This window comes from Geotrypetes seraphini, chromosome 2 (assembly GCF_902459505.1).
Source record: "Geotrypetes seraphini chromosome 2, aGeoSer1.1, whole genome shotgun sequence".
NCBI lineage: Eukaryota > Metazoa > Chordata > Amphibia > Gymnophiona > Dermophiidae > Geotrypetes > Geotrypetes seraphini.
The window spans coordinates 42,690,168-42,707,428 of NC_047085.1; the positions used below are offsets into that span (position 1 = coordinate 42,690,168).

At 43.7% G+C, this 17,261-nt stretch overlaps 1 protein-coding gene across 5 annotated transcripts in view; it reads left to right on the forward strand.

The window, feature by feature from the left end:
* The window catches only part of ZHX1 (zinc fingers and homeoboxes 1), a 120,766-nt gene that overhangs the window by 18,982 nt on the left and 84,523 nt on the right, over positions 1–17,261 (forward strand). Inside the window, exon 2 of one of the 5 annotated variants that reach the window (XM_033933738.1) lies at positions 11,485–11,554. The exons of the other annotated variants lie outside the window; for them this stretch is intronic. The gene's annotated coding sequence lies outside the window, so the exon portion shown is untranslated. The remainder of the gene's footprint in view (positions 1–11,484; positions 11,555–17,261) is intronic. 5 annotated transcript variants of the gene reach the window in all.

Consider the following 17,261-nt stretch of genomic DNA (forward strand, 5'->3'; position numbering starts at 1 on the left):
ATATTTTGAGACTAGCCACCACTATTTAACAAACTTCACTAATCTGTCTTGCATCATCATATCGAGGACAATTCTTGCTATCCAATTAGGAGACACCTACTACTTGCTCCTTCCCCTCCCTGATGACCTCTGTATACCAATTCCTCTTCCTTCTACTGACCTTCCCCATCTCAAACCACTTAACCCCCCCACCACCATGCCACTCACTTTTCAACTTACCATCTCACCCTCCCTCTTGTCCCCTACCCATTTCTCAGCCCTACAGCTACTATACTTTCTCCCTCTCTTTCAGCCATTCCCACTATACCTGTATGCATCTCAACCATGGTTTAGCCCCCATGCTTCTCCTACACTAACTCGTCTTTTACTCGTCTTTCTCTCTGCTGGGGCTTCAATCCTAATCCTGGTCCTCCCAATCAGCCCTCTGACTACGCACTGCAATGTAACCAGTCTTATTTCTGTTTCTCTTCTCTCCTTTCTTCCCTGCCCTTCTCATGCGCCCTTTGGAATGCCTGTTCTACCTCCAACAAACTTACCTTCATCCATGACCTCTTTATCTCTATAACTCTCCACCCATTAGCACTGAGACCTGGATCTGCCCCAAAGACTCTATCTATTTCAGCTGTTGCCCTATGTCATGGAGGGTACCTTTTTCTCTCACACACCTTGCCCAGATGATCATGGAGGCACTGTTAGACTCTTACTCTTGCCATCTTGTAAATATCAACCCTTTCTGCCTCAATCTCAGTGTTCTCCTTCCTTTAAAGTCCACTCCATCTGTCTATTCGCTCCTCTACTTCTCAGAGTAGCAGTCATTTACCGCCCCCCCCCCCCAATAAGTTCTTCTCCCTCCTCACCGACTTTGACTCCTTACTCCTTATTTGAACCTTCATCTCCCTCCCTCATATTCGGCGACTTCATTCTAATGATCCTTCTGACTACTATATGTCCAAGTTTCTCATTCTAACAAAAGAACATAAGAATAGCCTTACTGGATCAGACCAATAGTCCATCTAGCCCAGTATCCCATCTTCATGGAAGTCAATTCAGGTCACAAGAGCCTGGCAAAAACCCAAATAGTATAGCAGCATTCCATGCCACCAATACAGGGCTTCAAAGAAGGTCTGGACAGGTACCTGGAGGACAAAGGGATAGAGGGGTACAGATAAGAGTAGAGGTAAGGTTATAGGGATAGGATTAGAGGTAATTTATAAAATTAGTCAAGAGACCACTGTTCAGGCAGTGGGCCTGATGGGCCGCCGCGGGAGCGGACCGCTAGGCGAGATGGACCTCTGGTCTGCCTCAGCGGAGGCAACTTCTTATGTTCTTATGTTCTATCTCAACAGCAGTTTATGGACTTATGTTCTTATGACTTTTCCTCATACAGTCTCCAAATGTGCTTCACCACCACCCCTACGTACTGGCCACTGCCTTGACCTCGTCTTCTCCTCCTACCTCACCTCGACCCGTCCCCTCTCTGACCATCATCTGCTAAATTTCACAACTTATCACCCTACCCCCCCCCCCCCCCCCCCCGCCCAAACCTGGCCAATCACTACCCATATATTAGGAACCTTCAGCCTATTGACCCTGTCACACTCTCCACCACTGTCTTTTTTTTTTTTTTAATTTTAGTATTTATATACCACTTAAAGCCTAAGTGGTTTACATTCAGGTACTCAAGCATTTTTGCCTATCTGTCCCGGTGGGCTCACACTCTATCTAATGTACCTGGGGCAATGGGGGATTAAGTGACTTGTGTGCTGACCTGCAAAGAACACACTTCATCTTCCTATCCCCCCTGATGCAGCCAATAGCGAAACTCTGGCCACCATCGTCGCAGGAGGAAGATTTTTGAATATGCAGCTCTGCACAAGTCAATAAGCTGTATATTCACAGTTGGGTGCAGCACATAAGATAAGTAGCTGTTACCTTTAACAACTGTTTCATGTGAACTATGACTGTTTTCAAAGCAGAGCTGCTCATTAAGTTAAGCCAGAGTTTTTTTTTGAATACTTAAGATTTGTAAGAACTTACTGGCAAGGAGGTTTTTTAACAAGCCTGTGAGCTTACCCTTTCTAGTCTTTCAGCAAGATTTGTTCTGGCTATAACAGCCCCTACCTTATGGAACTCACTGCCACAACATCTTCGTGACGAACAACAACTAGTCAAATTCAAGATCAATCTAAAAACTTTCTTATTTCGAGATGCTTTTAATCAAACCTAAAAGCATCCTCTCTTTCTTCTTTCGACCAGCAAGCTTCCATTATTTTAATGTTCCCCTCCCTTTTGTTCAATCCTCCCCCCCACCCTCTCCTTCTCACCTATACAATGTAACTTTTTTCTCTTTCCACACTTACTGCCCTCACATTCCAGTACGTCAAGTCTTTGTCATTTATGTTTAACTTTAGACATCTTTTTGCACATACTATTACACTCAATTCTTTTTTTAAACATTATTGTTAACCGGCCAGACAATTGCTTGATGGTCGGGATATTAAAAATCAATAAACTTGGAACTTGGAAGACGTGGATATGAGGCTTTTTCCTCCTTGTAACAAGGATAGTTTTGGTACACATTTATTTTTTTGTTTTTTGGTGTTAAATAATTCCAAGAGAACAGAGTAGGTATTTTTGGAGTATTGAATTGAACCTTCTCTCCTGCTCTATTTTGATAGGATTAAGTGACTTGCCCAGTGTCACAAGGAGCAACATAGGATATGAACCCATAACCGCAGGGTGCTGAGGCTGTAGCTCTATCCATTGCACAACACACCCTCCTTTCAACTACTATGTCACACAAGTCTGTCAATGAAGCTGTCCTTTCCTATAACTTTATTCTCTCTTCTGCTCTTGATACTCTTCCTCTCTCATCTCATGTCCTATAAGAAGTGCCAAACCCCAGCCCTGACTGACCCCCAACATCTGTTACCTGTGCTCCTGTACCTGAGCTGCTGAACGTCTTTAGTTTAAATCCTGCACACATGCCAACTTCATACATTTCAAATTCATGCTGATGTCCTTCCAAGCTACTCTCTCGGTCGCCAAACAAGAATACTATAACCATTTAACTAACTTTTAATGCCAACCCTTGCCATTTCTTTGCTACACTCAACTCTCTACTCCCAAGTACCCCCACCTCCTATCCCCTCCTCACTTCACCCCAGACAATGGCAGAGTTCTTCTATGACAAGATTCACAAGATCCACCTTAAATTCTCAACCAAGTCATCTTATCCACCAGCCCTTCCAGCTGTCCACTCTACCAACCTCCCTTCAACAATCCCTACCACCTTTTCCTCTTTTTCTTAAGTCGAAGAAGAGGAAACTGCTCACCTTCTCTCCTCCTCTAAACCTGATCCTCTGCCTCCAAACCTGATCCGATTTCCACCCACCTACTCAGAACTATCACTCCCACTGACATCCCTCCCTTATGTCACATCCTCAACCTATCAATCTCCACTGCATCAGTTCCTGATGTCGTCTTGCAGTAGTTAATACCTCTCCTCAAAAACCCCATCTCCCTCCTCCACTTTACCCAGATCTACTTCTCCACACTAGATATCTCTACAGGAATTCAGGCCCAAATCTCAGCTTGCCTGTCTGACATTGCCACTTGGATGTCTTGCTGCCATCTAAAACTGAATATGGTTAAAACCAAACGCCTTATCTCTTTGCCTAAACCCACCGCTGTTCTCTATTTCTGTGGTTGACATTCTCCTCCTCTCTATCTTGTCAACCTCAGGGTAATCTTTGACTCCTCTCTCTCCTTCTCCACTAAGATCCAACAAACCGCTAAAACCTGTTGCTTCCTCCTCTATAATATTACCAAAATGTGACCTCTTCTCTCCCAACACACTACCAAAACCCTTATCCTCGCTCTCATCACCTCTTGCTTAGACCTGAGAGAAGTACATTGCAGTAGCAGTATTTTCCCCAGAAATTTTTTCTAGCTGGGTGGCAAGAAAAAGTAACCAGATGGGATAGGGAAATTTGGTGGTGGGGAAAATAAAGTGTGCACTATTTTTATTAGTTAATTATTTTTCAGTGCTCAATATGACTTCCTTTTTTAAGGTTTGACACTTGTGCCAGAATATTTTTATTAAATTTAAGAAGTATCCAATTAGGATCCTGCAACCCAACAAAAATTTTAAATAACAATTGTTATGATATAAACCAAGAGGCACAAGTATTGTCGCTGTTGGGATGAAAAGTGAAAACGATGAAAAAAAAGTATGAGAAACCTAATGAAAAATAAAAAAAAATATTCTTCAAAGCCAACTTGCATATGCAGAAGGTGTCTTCAGTTAAATATTTATTCTTCTTTTCTTCCTAGAGGCTCAGTTGTCTACACCTTTCCCATAATCAAAGATCCCAGGATCTGGGCCCTCCAAGGAGATCAGCATAGCGTGCTTTGATTTATGCGATTTCTCAAACATATCCTTGATCCTTTTAAGGGCAGAAAACCCCCTTTCACATTCAGCTGTGCTCACTGGGATCACTAGCCCAATATGAGCTAGTTTGGCTAAATTTGGAAACAACTCTTTAAGCTCTGATGTTGTTACCATTTTTAGTAAAATCTGTTTTTGGACTGAAGTCTTTATATGATTAACTTCTGATCATTTTTGATGCAACAGTCCTGCTACTTTCATATTTTAAAATTGGAGGGCTACCATTTTTGGAATAATAATCGAAAGGAATTTCAACAGCCACTTGAATCGTGAGTTTCTGCATTGAAAACTTTTGAAAAGCTGGAAATAATTGGCATGTCAGGGAATCTTGCATCTAGCTGCTTGACAACTGTCTGTAGGTATTTATCATATATTGCATGACATTACATCACTCTGTATATAAACAATGCAGAGATCCGACCATTCTTCTGCTAGACAATGATGAAGGCTTTGAAAATATCTTCTAGGAGTGTCTTTCAACTCCATGATGGACAATTTTGTAGTGAGCAAAATTGGCTCAATTTTGGTAAGATTGATACCTTGCTTATGCCAAGCCTTAGATAAGTTGGACAACAAAGGTAACATGTCTGAAAGCATCATCAGAGAGGAAACAAAATTGTATGTTTTAATACATCTGCTTAATCCTTCAGCTGTGGTGTCATTTTGTTCAGTGGCCTCTTTCCAGCATGGCTATGACACTCATCATACACTGTCGTAGTGACTGTACTGCAAAGTCATGAGATAGCCATCTAGTGTCACTGGCCATTTTCAGCTTAATCTAGGGAATGTTCAAAATATTTTGGATTTCCGTTAAACCAGCCATCCTAACTGAAGAATTTTGGAAGAACTAGAACAGCTGCCTTAAGATGTCGTTCAGTTTTGTTAAATAAGATACAGCAGCTGCTTCTTGGGCACTTGCAAGAGCCAATCGGTGGTTTACACAGTGACAGTTGACCAAGATGTTTTATCTTTAAGCAGTTTTGCTACACCTTTCTGTTTCCCAATCATAACATCCACTCCATCTGACCCTAGTCATAAGAACATAAGAAGTTGCCTCCACTGGGTCAGACCGAGGTCCATCTTGCCCAGCAGTCCGCTCCCGCGGCGGCCCATCAGGTCTGCGACCTGTGAAGTGGTTTCTGACCACTTCTATAACCTACCTCAAGTTCTATCTGTACCCCTCTATCCCTTTATCCTCCAGGAACCTATCCAAACCCTTCTTGAATCCCTGTACAGAGTTCTGGCCTATCACTTCCTCCGGAAGCGCATTCCATGTGTCTACCACCCTCTGCGTAAAAAAGAATTTTCTAGCATTTGTTCTAAACCTGTCCCCTTTCAACTTCTCCGAGTGACCCCTAGTGCTTGTGGCTCCTCTCAGTTTGAAGAATCTGTCCTTATTTACTCTCTCTATGCCCTTAAGGATTTTGAAGGTTTCTATCATGTCCCCTCTAAGTCTCCTCTTCTCCAGGGAGAACAGCCCCAGCATTTTTAACCTGTCAGCGTATGGAAAATTTTCCATACCTTTTATCAGCTTAGTCGCCCTCCTCTGCACTCCCTCAAGTACCGCCATGTCCTTCTTGAGGTACGGCGACCAGTATTGAACACAGTACTCCAGGTGCTGTGTCCAACCAGATTAGCAGTTTTCAAGCCTAGTATCCGTAATCTCACTCAATGTGTTGGTTATAGTCTCCAAAACTAATCAGACCTCTATAGTGACCTGGCAAACATATTTAATATAAATAATTAATTGTTTTGCAACTGAGATGTCTGTGGTTTCATCACACAGAATACTGAAAAAATTTTCAGCATGTACCGTATATTTTTCAGTATGTTAGACTTTATTTCTGTTGCTAAGACATCCAGCAGGTCTTGCATTATTCTTTCAGAGGTGTAATGTGCATTTTTACCAACATTTAGATATTGTAAAAAGGAACAAAGACATGCGAATAAAGGCAGATGTCTTGTGTCTGTGTCAGGGATTCCCCAAATAAGCACACTCTTTTTTTTTTTTCCAAAAACAGATCTCAGAATCCAAAGGATATTGCTCATAAAGCCAAAAGGCTGTAAAAGGAGTTAACCTGATCTTATCATTGTCTCACTCTGGGAAAGCCGAGACAGAGAAAAAAAACTTCCTTTAAGAGGGAGAAAAGGTCTCTGGCTCGGAACCCGGGTTAAATTAAGTGCTTACCAACAACAAAAGGGAATCGCCCCACACAAAGGGAATTCAAATTGCCAACTAAAGAGGTAAATTTATGTTCAAGGGTGTAGTGTAAATATCCAGTGTTCAATAAGGAAAGGAAATTCAAACTTACCCCCTCTTTTACAAAGCCACGCAGTAACGGCCCCGAAGCCCATAGAGATTTAAAGGGCTTCGGGGCTGTTGCCGTGCAGCTTTGTAGAAGAGGGGATTAGTTTCTGTGCTGTGTATGGTACAGTCCTTTCCAGATGAACGATCCAGCCGACGATTGTAATCCACATTCAGGCAAAAACTTCCTGAAAACACCCAAGAACTAGGACAGATATTTCTCAACAAGAGAATCCTTGTTTCGCTCGAACTGCTGCGTCAGAAGCACACCTCATTACAAAAACTGCACATAGAGAATTTAAGGACCAGAGAAATGATGTCATTTGCAGGATGAACAGACATGCTGAAATGTTATTAGAAATTAGGGAGGCTAACAAACTGGGTGGGTAACACAATAATAGGTGATTTTAACTATCCTGATATTGACTGGGTAAATATAACAGAGCATGTTAGGGAGCTAAAATTCCTTTTTTAAAGCAAAGACTGATTTATTGAACAGTTGGTTCAGGAACCGACAGGAGGAGAAACAATTCTGGATCTAGTTCTTAGTGGAGCACATGAATTGGTGCTAGGTAACGGTGCTAGGGCCGCTTGATAACAATGATCATAACGTAATCACATTTGATATAATCCCTGGAATAAGTTCACACAGGAAATCCAATACAACTTTAAAAAAGGAGACTGATAACATGAAGAGAACAGTAAAAAAGAAACTGAGCAGCTTCAAAGGTCAAAAGTTTACATCAGACGTGGATGTTATTCAGAAATACCATCCTGGAAGCCCAGACTATAGATATATTCCATGTATTAAAAAAGGAGGAAGGAAGACCAAATGGCTGTCAGCATGGTTAGCGAGTGGGGTGAAGGAAGCTATTAGAGCCAAGAGAATCCTTCAAAAAAATGGGAGAAGGATCCGAATGAAAATAATTGTAAACAGCACAAGGAATGGCAAATTAAATGCAAGGTGCTAATAAGACAAAGAGAGACCTTGAAAAGAAGATTGCGCTGGAAGCAAAAATACACAGGTATATTAGAAGCAAGAAGCTGGGAAGAGAGTTCTTGGGTAGGCGTATAGGGAGACAGTGTGGTACAGGCATGTGGGATCTCTTAGACTGCTAGACAACCGAGAGATAAAAATGCTCTTGGGGAATACAGTGGATATCATGCAGGAAGATAACGGGGAAGACTCACCAGATCATAGGCAAGATAGAAATCCTAACGGATTAAAAAGGACACATGAGGGAAGAAATTGCAAGAAAGTAATAGGCCGCAAACTCAAGTGTATGTACACAAATGCAAGAAGCCTAAGAAATAAGATGGGGGAATTGGAAGCTATGGCACAAAAAGATAACCTTGACATCATCGGCATCACGGAAAAATGGTGGAACGAGGAAAACGCCTGGGACACTGTGCTACCGGGATACAAGCTATACTGCAGAAACCAGAGTAGGTCAAAAAGGTGGGGGTATTGCCCTATACATCAAAGAAGGAATTGAGTCTACCAGAGAGAACACACCGGAAATGAAAAATAATGTAGAATCTCTATGGGCCAAAATTCCAGGAACAAAAGGAATGGAAACAAAGATCGGCATCTACTGCTGACCCCCAGGGCAGTCCAAATAAATTGATGGAGAGATGACAGGCAATATTAAACGCAACTGCAAGGGAGGCAATGCAGTTATCATGGGTGACTTCAATTATCCGGGGATAGACTGGAACCTAGGCACCTCCGGCTGCAGTAGGGAGACCAAGTTCCTGAATGCTGTAGGTGATTGCTTCCTGGAACAACTTGTCAAGGAAAATGCGAGAGGAAAGGCAATTCTGGACTTAATTCTAAATGGACAAGGGCCTGCGCAAGGTGTTTAAGTAGAAGGGATGCTGGGAATCAGTGACCACAATATTATCCGCTTTGACCTGGACACAGAGGCAAAACATCAATCCAGAACATCGGCCACAGCACTGAACTTCCGAAAAAGGAATTACAAAGGGATGAGACTCGTGGTGGGAAAGAAGATTAAGAAGAGGATAAACAGTTATGCTGATTTTTAAAAGGGCTCCAGGGGAGATTTGGGAATTTACAGACCAGTAACCCTGACCTCAGTGCCGGGCAAAATGATGGAAACATATAAAAAATAAAATTGTAGAACACGTAGACCAGTGTATTGCAAACTGTGCCGCAACACATTGGTGAGGAGGAGAGTCATCCACGCCAGCTGTCTGGCTACATGACGTGCCTCTTGCAGCAAGAGGCACGCCCTATAGGAAGTCAGCCGGTGTGGACGACTCCTCCTGGCCGGCATCTCTCCTGCACCTTTCGGATCCCTGTAACGGCGGGGTCGCAGCAAGACATGCCTCCACACATGCGCAGATGTTGATGCAATGACATCACGCATGCGTGTGATGTTATCACATTGACTTCCGGGTGCCTTCCGGCCAGGGCACTGCATTTAGTGTGCCGTCGGCTAGAAAAGTTTGTTGGACACTGACATAGACAAACATAACATAACTTTATTCTTCTATACCGCCATAACCAACTGATTTCTAGGCGGTTTACACCAAAGAAGACTGGACAATCAGTAAAATACAAGATGGTAAGAAGGTACAAAATATTGCTTATAAGTACAAATATTTTTTAAGAAATACTATATAAACTTTTAATTAGAATAACAGTTCATAATGATGCAGCAACCACACTAGGAAATTAATTTTTCAAACTTGATCAACATGATTTAATGGGACAGAGTCAACATGGGTTCATCCAAAGGAGGTCTTGCCTCACCAATTTGCTTGACTTCTTTGAAGGTATGACTAAACATGTAGATAAAGGTAAGCTGGTTGAAGTAGTTAGTGTATCTAAATTTTCAGAAAGCTTTTGACAGTTCCTCATGAGAGGTTCCTGAGAAAATTAGAGTCATGGGATAGGAGGCAGTGTTCAGTTGAGAATTAGGAATTGGTTATCAGTCAGGAAACAGAGGGTAGGGTTAAATGGCCATTTTTCTCAGTGGAGGAGGATAAATGGTGGAGTGCTGCAGGGATCTGTTCTGGGACTGGTGCTATCTAACTTATTTATAAATGATCTAGAGATTGGAACGACAGGTGAGGTGATTACATTTGCAGATGATACTAAACTGTTCAGAGTTGTTAAAATCCATGTAGACTCTGAAAAATTGCATGCAGACCTTAGGAATTTGAAAGACTTGGCATCCAAATGGCAGATGAAATTTAATGTGGACAAATGCAAAGTGATTCACATTGGGAAGAATAACCCAAATCATAATTATCAGATGCTAGGGTCCATCTTGATAGTCAGTGCCCATGAAAAAGATCTGAAACCTTCCACCCAATGAACGGTAGCAGCCAAAAAAAAGTAAACAAGATGCTAAGAATTACCGATATTAGAAAAGGGATGGTAAACAAGACTAAGAATGTTATAATGCCTCTTATCATTCTATGGTGCGACCTCACCTTAAATATTGCGTTCAATTCTTGTTGCATTATCTAAAAAAAAAAATATAACGGAACTAGAAAGGGTTCAAAGAAGAGTGACCAATATGTTAAAGGGGTGGAACTCCTCTCGTATGAGAAAAGACCAAAGAAAGCTTTTCAGCTTGTAAAAGAGACAGCTAGGGGAGATATAAGTCTACAAAATCTTGAAAATTTTGAACAAGATAGGAGATAGAATGAATCTCTGTGGAACACTACATGTCAAAGAATATGAAGAGGAGGATGAGGCTAGCATAAATACTGTGAAGAAATGATTTGACAGATAAGATAAGAAACAATTTAATACCTATCTGGAAATAATAATGATGAAAGCCTAATAATAGCGAATGATGTACTAAGTCAAATGTAAATGACAAATCCTTATTTATCTTACTATGAAGTTTACTGCTGAAAGATGTAAGGATTGTTTTGGTACCATGTTCTATTCAAAATTCAAACTGAAGGGGGTGAAGGACATGGACAGATGCCGTAAGGGAAAGGACCTGATTTAAAAACTATTCTCTCAGTTAGCTTAGAGATAAATGTGAAATGGAGGTCATAAGTCATTTTCCCCCAAAAAACTGTTATCCTAAAGTAGGGTTTTTCAAAGCGGGTCGAACTGCAGCAGATTTCCAGAATACTGAACGGATCCCGAGGATAGGTTGTGATTAATAATATGAAATGCAAAAGGTAGAAGACCCAAAGAAAGTTAATTTTAGCCAGTCAGATAGAACTGGGTCCAGAAACCCAGAGGCAATATTCATGAATGTAAGATCCTTGACAAGGAGCTAATGTGGATAATTTAAATGACCTCTAAGCAGAAGAGAACAATGGGAAGGGAGAGGAGGGGTGGGGTCAGAGATGGAGGTATGATCGAATAGCAAAAGAGAGTCCTTTAAGGCAGAAATTTTGGGACTAAAATATCTTGCCAAGTAGCCTGGAGATAGTGGACTATTGAGGGAGAGGGAAACAGACTAAGCAGGTTTAGTACTTTTTCAGAAAACAGCAAATAGTTGCTTTCTTCGATTCGGGGAAGTCTTTTTAAAAGACACAACATATAGGTACTTTTAGCCTTAGTTAACTAGGAAGCATAGAATTTACATTGCTTAGCAAGGTTTAAACAAGATTTGGATAATTTCCTAAAAGTAAAGTTCATAAGCCAATATTAAGATGGACTTGGGAGAATCTATTTTTTTTCCTAAGATAAGCAGCATAAAATCTATTTTACTCTTTTGTATATTACCAGGTACTTGTGACCTGGATTGGCCATTTTTGGAAACAGAATAAAGGGCTTGATGGACCTTCAGTCTGTCCCAGTAAGTAAGGCAAAGCTTATTTTCTTATGTTACGCATTACAAACAACTAGAGTGTCAGGTGTCCTTCACTTGAGTCAAAGAAATTCAAGCCCTATGCACATGGTCTGTTTTATAGTTCATTTTGCTTGATATACCACCGTCCCTGACTTGTAGTTCAAAGCGGTTTACATTATTCTAAAAGTACAAGAGAGAAAAGAAGTACAATAATTTGATAGGAAATCAACACTTTTATAAAGGCCATAGAAAGCTCAAACACATTTGAAATGAGAAGAGGTGGGTGGTCACATGATGACAATGCTTTGATCGGACGCCTCTTGTTCGAGCTTCGACTTTCCTCCTCGAACAACCCCCCAACGTAGCGTTTGTCAGCTAAACTACAGCATTATTAAAGTACCACCATCTCCCGATTTGCAATCGCTTTCTTCCTAGGGGCCTCCTGGAGCTTCAATTGTAGCAGCCAGGCAGTTAAGCCCATAAAAGCGACGTGGCCTAGAAAGGAAAAACCCATCAAGCCCTCCATCATGGTGGCTACTAGCCTGGCGCCTAGCGGCACGCCTTCGCACAAAGCCAACATGCAGGTCTCTGCCACCTATCTACTCTGCTGGACGAAAAGTTATCCAAACTCCATGCTGTGCTGGAGGAGATAAAGGACAGCATAGCCAGCCATGCAGCTAGCATCCAGCAGGCGGAGGAGCGGATCTCGGCGCAAGAAGACTGGGCGGAGATGGAAGATCAGTGTATTGCTGCACTGGAGACCCAGGTGAAAACCTTGACAGAGAGGGCGGAAGATGCTGAAAATTGCAGCCCCTGAAACAGTCTCCGCATCATTGGACTGCCGGAGATGGTAAAGGATGCGGAACTGAGTGCTTTGGTGGAGAACTGGCTGCCGCAGACTCTGGGGCTGGCACCATCTTTGGGCCAGGTGCACGTTGAGAGAGCCCACCGCATCGGGGCGAGACTGGTGATAGCCCATTTCCTTAACTACGCTACTAAGGCAAAAATCATTGAGGCCTACAGACAGACCCAGACCCTGGTCCACCAGGGCACTAAGCTTTTGCTCTTCCAGGACTTTTCTGCTCAGCTTTCTGAACGCCACAGGGCTTTGACTCCATATTGTACTCAGCTGCATTCCAGGGGGATCAAATTCGCCCTACAATATGCCGCTAAAGTTTGCATCCATCATAACAATGGGACAGTTACTTTGGACACCCGGCGGATCTTCACTCCTTCCTGGCCAAATTGCTTTTGTTCTGAGAGGGGTGCTCTGCGGACCATGTGCATAGTGATTCCTGGTTGACTCTTGTCTACGCTGTGCTGGGGGCCCTGGGAAGTCTCTTGTGTTGGAGCCTTGCTTACTTGCTACCCTGTCTCACACGACTTCTGCATCTGACATGTTTATCCTGGATGGTGCTGACAGTCCTGCCCCGCCTGTGCTCATGTACTGCTAACTGCCTAAGGGATGCTTGGCCACATGGTACCCTGTGTATTACTTTCTGGCAAGACTTGGCTAGAACGATTTGGGGGGCCGTGCTTCCTATATATTTCTCCTGCTGTTTCTCTTCCGAGAGATGGATTCCTTGTTTGCTGACAAGATCAGATATCGTGCATGTACTTCCTTTTGATAGGGGGAGAAGGGGGGGGTTTGAAGGGTGGATTGGGGGCTGAATAGAGGATGGGTTTTATGGGGGGTGTATGGGTTGGGTGCGGTTGGGGGGAGCGTGTCGGGTGGGGTGTGTATGGCTGTATGGCTGGGGGGGTGCATGTATGATGTAAGTGTGATGGCTTGAGAGAGCAGAGCACGGCTTTCATTGCAGCCTTGCTTGGGGGTCCTCAGGGACTCTTGGATTGAATGCTTTCATTTCCACTTGGAGGGGGCCTGGCTGGGGGGTCCCTTTCCCATTACATATGGGACTATACTCTTATCTATTGATGGGCAAGTAGAGTATGGTTAAATTAAAACTTTCCACACTTAATGTGGATGGGATCCACTCCTCTATCAAACGAAAGAAGGTGTTGACATGGTTTTGCAAGGAGCATGTTGATATTGCCTTCCTACAAGAAATGTATCTCACTACTGTAGAACATTAGAAACTGAGACGGGACTGGGTGGGAGTGGTGTATTTCTCTTCCTATAGTAGCCATCATCGTGGGGTAGCCATTTTGGTCCATAGGCAGTTACCCTTCCACATGCACAAGGTTGTTCAGGATAAGGAGGACAGATATGTACACTACTGGTACTTGGGGAGCTCTGGGGACACAAGCTGTTGCTTTGTAATGTGTACGCCCCAAATATTTACACACATCATTTCTTTTCAGGGCTGCTGGTGCAGCTGACACAGTACCCAGGCTACCAATTGATTCTGGGTGGGGACTTTAACATTACGGCTGATCCCACTCTGGACTGTGCCCCCCCCAAAATGCTTTCCGCGGGACCATGGTGGTAAGGGCGTCAATTTTTTGACCCAGCAACTCAGGCTATTAGATATCTGGCGGTTGTTATACCCTACAGAACATATTTATACCTTTTTCTCTCATCCCCATAATCTTTATACTCGATTAGATTACTTTCTTTTGTCTCCCTCCTTACTACCTGTAATGGCTGATGTGGGCATTGTTGAGGTTCACTTGTCAGATCACTCTCCCGTGTTGCTCTCTCTCCAGATAATGGCAGACCCTACTGAACAGATTTGGTGTTTCCCCTGTTATTTGTACAAAAATCTTGCATTCCATCGGTATCTGCGGGATCAATGGTTGGAGTATTACAGTAATAATTATACCCCTGACCTTGACCCGGGCCTCTTTTGGGAGGCATCAAAAGCGGCTAAGAGGCTTCATTATAGCATATGTGGCGGGTAAGAAATGGCAACAGGAGATGGAGTTGCAAACGTCTGGAGAGATGCAACAGATCTGCAGGTGCCACCAGTGCAGCCTGATGATTGCTGATAAATCTAGGCTACGGGAGCTCCAACAGAGCGTTGATGCCATCCTTACAGCTTGGGCAGAAAGGGATATCTATTTCCGTTGCTATCGCCTTCATAGATGGGGATGGGGAAGGCGGGTAGCTTGATGGTTCGACTTATCCACCCTTTTCGTAAGCGTCAGGTGATTACGTCTATAACTGATCAGCAAGGCCAAATGCATACTACAGAAGCTACTTTTCATCAACAATTTGTGATGTACTACTCGGTTATATGCTCACAGACCATAGAGAGTGATCGGGATATATTTTTTTCAGAACGTTGTGCTTCCTAAGCTTTTGCCAGATCAGATTCAGATTTTGAATGTTCCCATCATGCGTTTGGAGGTGGAAGCCGATATCAAAGGGCTCAGACTTACTAAATCCCCCAGACCCGATGGTTTGGATGTTATTTCGCCATCTTTGAGTGCGGCATACAATACTTTGCATTCTCAGAGGGGTCTGGACCGTTACAAAATGGCCCATGTTATTATGCTGCCTAAGCCGGGTAAGGACCCTGCCCAGGTGGGCTCTTACAGGCCCATATTGCTCCTTAACCAGGATGCCAAGTTGCTGGCAATACTCGCGAAGCGCTTGAATGCTTTTCTGCACTTCCTTATCCATGAAGAGCAGGTGGGCTTTGTACCGGGTAGATATGCCTCTATGAACCTGACTGAGTGTTGATAGCTATCTACTCTCAGCGGGGTGGGTGGCAGTCAGTCAGCCATTGTGGGCCTGGACATGGAAAAGGCATTCGATAACATCTCCTGGTCCTATCTCTTCTGGGTACTGGAGCAATATGGCCTGGGGGGGACACTCTTTCAGAATGGGTGAGGAGTCTATATTTTTCTCCTCAGGCTCGGCTCATGGTCAGTGGCCATCTTACATCTCTCTTTCCTTTGGAGAGGGGCATGTGTCAGGGTTGCCCGTTGTCTCTGCTTCTTTACCTTCTTGCTATAGAGCCCTTGGCGGTCAAGGTCAGATCGGATCATGTTCTCCTGGGCATCAGGATAAGAGACCGGGAGAGGCGTATTAACTTATTTGCAGACGACATCCTTTTGTATTTAGAAAATGCCCATCTCCACCTGCCACTAGCCCTTAATATTGTGTAAGCCTTTAGGACCATATCGGGCCTTCGTGTAAACTATGCCAAATCGGAACTGCTACCCCTGGCTTCTGGGAAATATGAACCTTAGTACGACGATCTCTCTCTCCCCCCTGTCCGGAAACCAATGCGCTATTTGGGCGTCTATTTGAGTGTCCAACCTACACTTATGTACCGCTATAATGTTCTTAACCAAATAGAGATCATCCCAGCCCGCTGTATCAAATGGAAGGACTTGCCGCTTTCTCTTTGGGGCCAGGAGGCTTTGTTCAAGATGGTCTTACTACCTAAACTCTTATATCCATTGCAAACTGTTCCCATGTGGATCACCGCCAAAGATGAATGGGCTTTTAACTCTATCGTGCTATCTTTTATCTGGTGTAATAAGGCAGCACGGATTAGTCATCATACCTTGACTCTAGACATATCGCTGGGTGGATTGAATCTCCCGGATATTCGTTTATACAATGTGGCCTCCCTGATGCAGTTTGTACATGAGGGCATTACAGGAGGCCACAAATTCTCACCTCCCAGGTGGTTGACTGCATGGTGTGCTTCCCACGCCTTTATCTTCTTATTGCATGTGTTGCTGCAGATTGTTTTGGGGGCTGGCCCTCGGTTTCAATTTCTGCTGGCGTGGAGGTGGTGAAGGAGGAGACAGCAGCGTTCCCCCAGGGCCTCTCCTTTCCTCCCTTTGGTGGGGAATGCTGACTTCACACCGGGGATGGGTATTTCGAGGTTTTGGTTGTGGGAGTCCCAGGGCTGTGTCAGCTTACAGCATCTCTCTGATGGGGGCATGGGGGTCTTTCCCCACCTTTGCTTAGTTGCAGTCTCGATGGGAGCTCCCTGCTACTCAGTTTTGGGCCTACTTACAAGCCAGATATTACTATTCTTCTTTAGTACACTAATGGGGGGAGAAGTGGTCTCTGGGTAGGTTGGATACACAATTGGTGTTGGTACCCTCGCAGATGAACAGGTTAGCCATGTGGTATAGAGTCCTTAAGTTTGCTCCTGCGGCTCCGTATCTAGAGAGAGTGGTGGGCCTGTGGTCTAGGGACTTGGCAGCTGACTATGACAATGCTCACTTTTTGGATCTCTCTGCTAATATTTCTCTTTTAGTGGGGACTACAGACCTTAGAGAAATTCAATTAAAAATCTTGCACTGGGCTTACATATCGTGAGATCGGGGTAAAGCTATGGGTCTTTGGGAGAATGCCACTTGTTCTCATTGCCAGAAGGCCGTGGGCACTCTGGTCCATATGTTCTTGGAATGCCCTCACGTGGCCGTTTGGCTCCGGGTCCTCCCCTTTGTGGATGACTTGGTTGGGCAACGGGTGTCCTGGGATTATGGCTTGTTGCTGCTAGGGGACTAAAGGTAGCTCCTTCAGAGGGGGTTTGCTTTCCCACACAGGAAGTTTTTCTACACCGCAGTATTGTTGATGAAAAAATTTTTTGTTACAGCATTGGGTGAGCCGACGCCTGCATCTTTTCCGCCGTGGATACAAAGGATGAAAGAGATTGCCTCCTTTGAGATACATACATACCATTCCGCTCTATGTACCGATAAACATCTTTGTTTCTCTGTGGAGGGCATTCCGAACCGCAGCTGAGGTGGATATGTCTGCTACCTCACCCTAATCTAATCT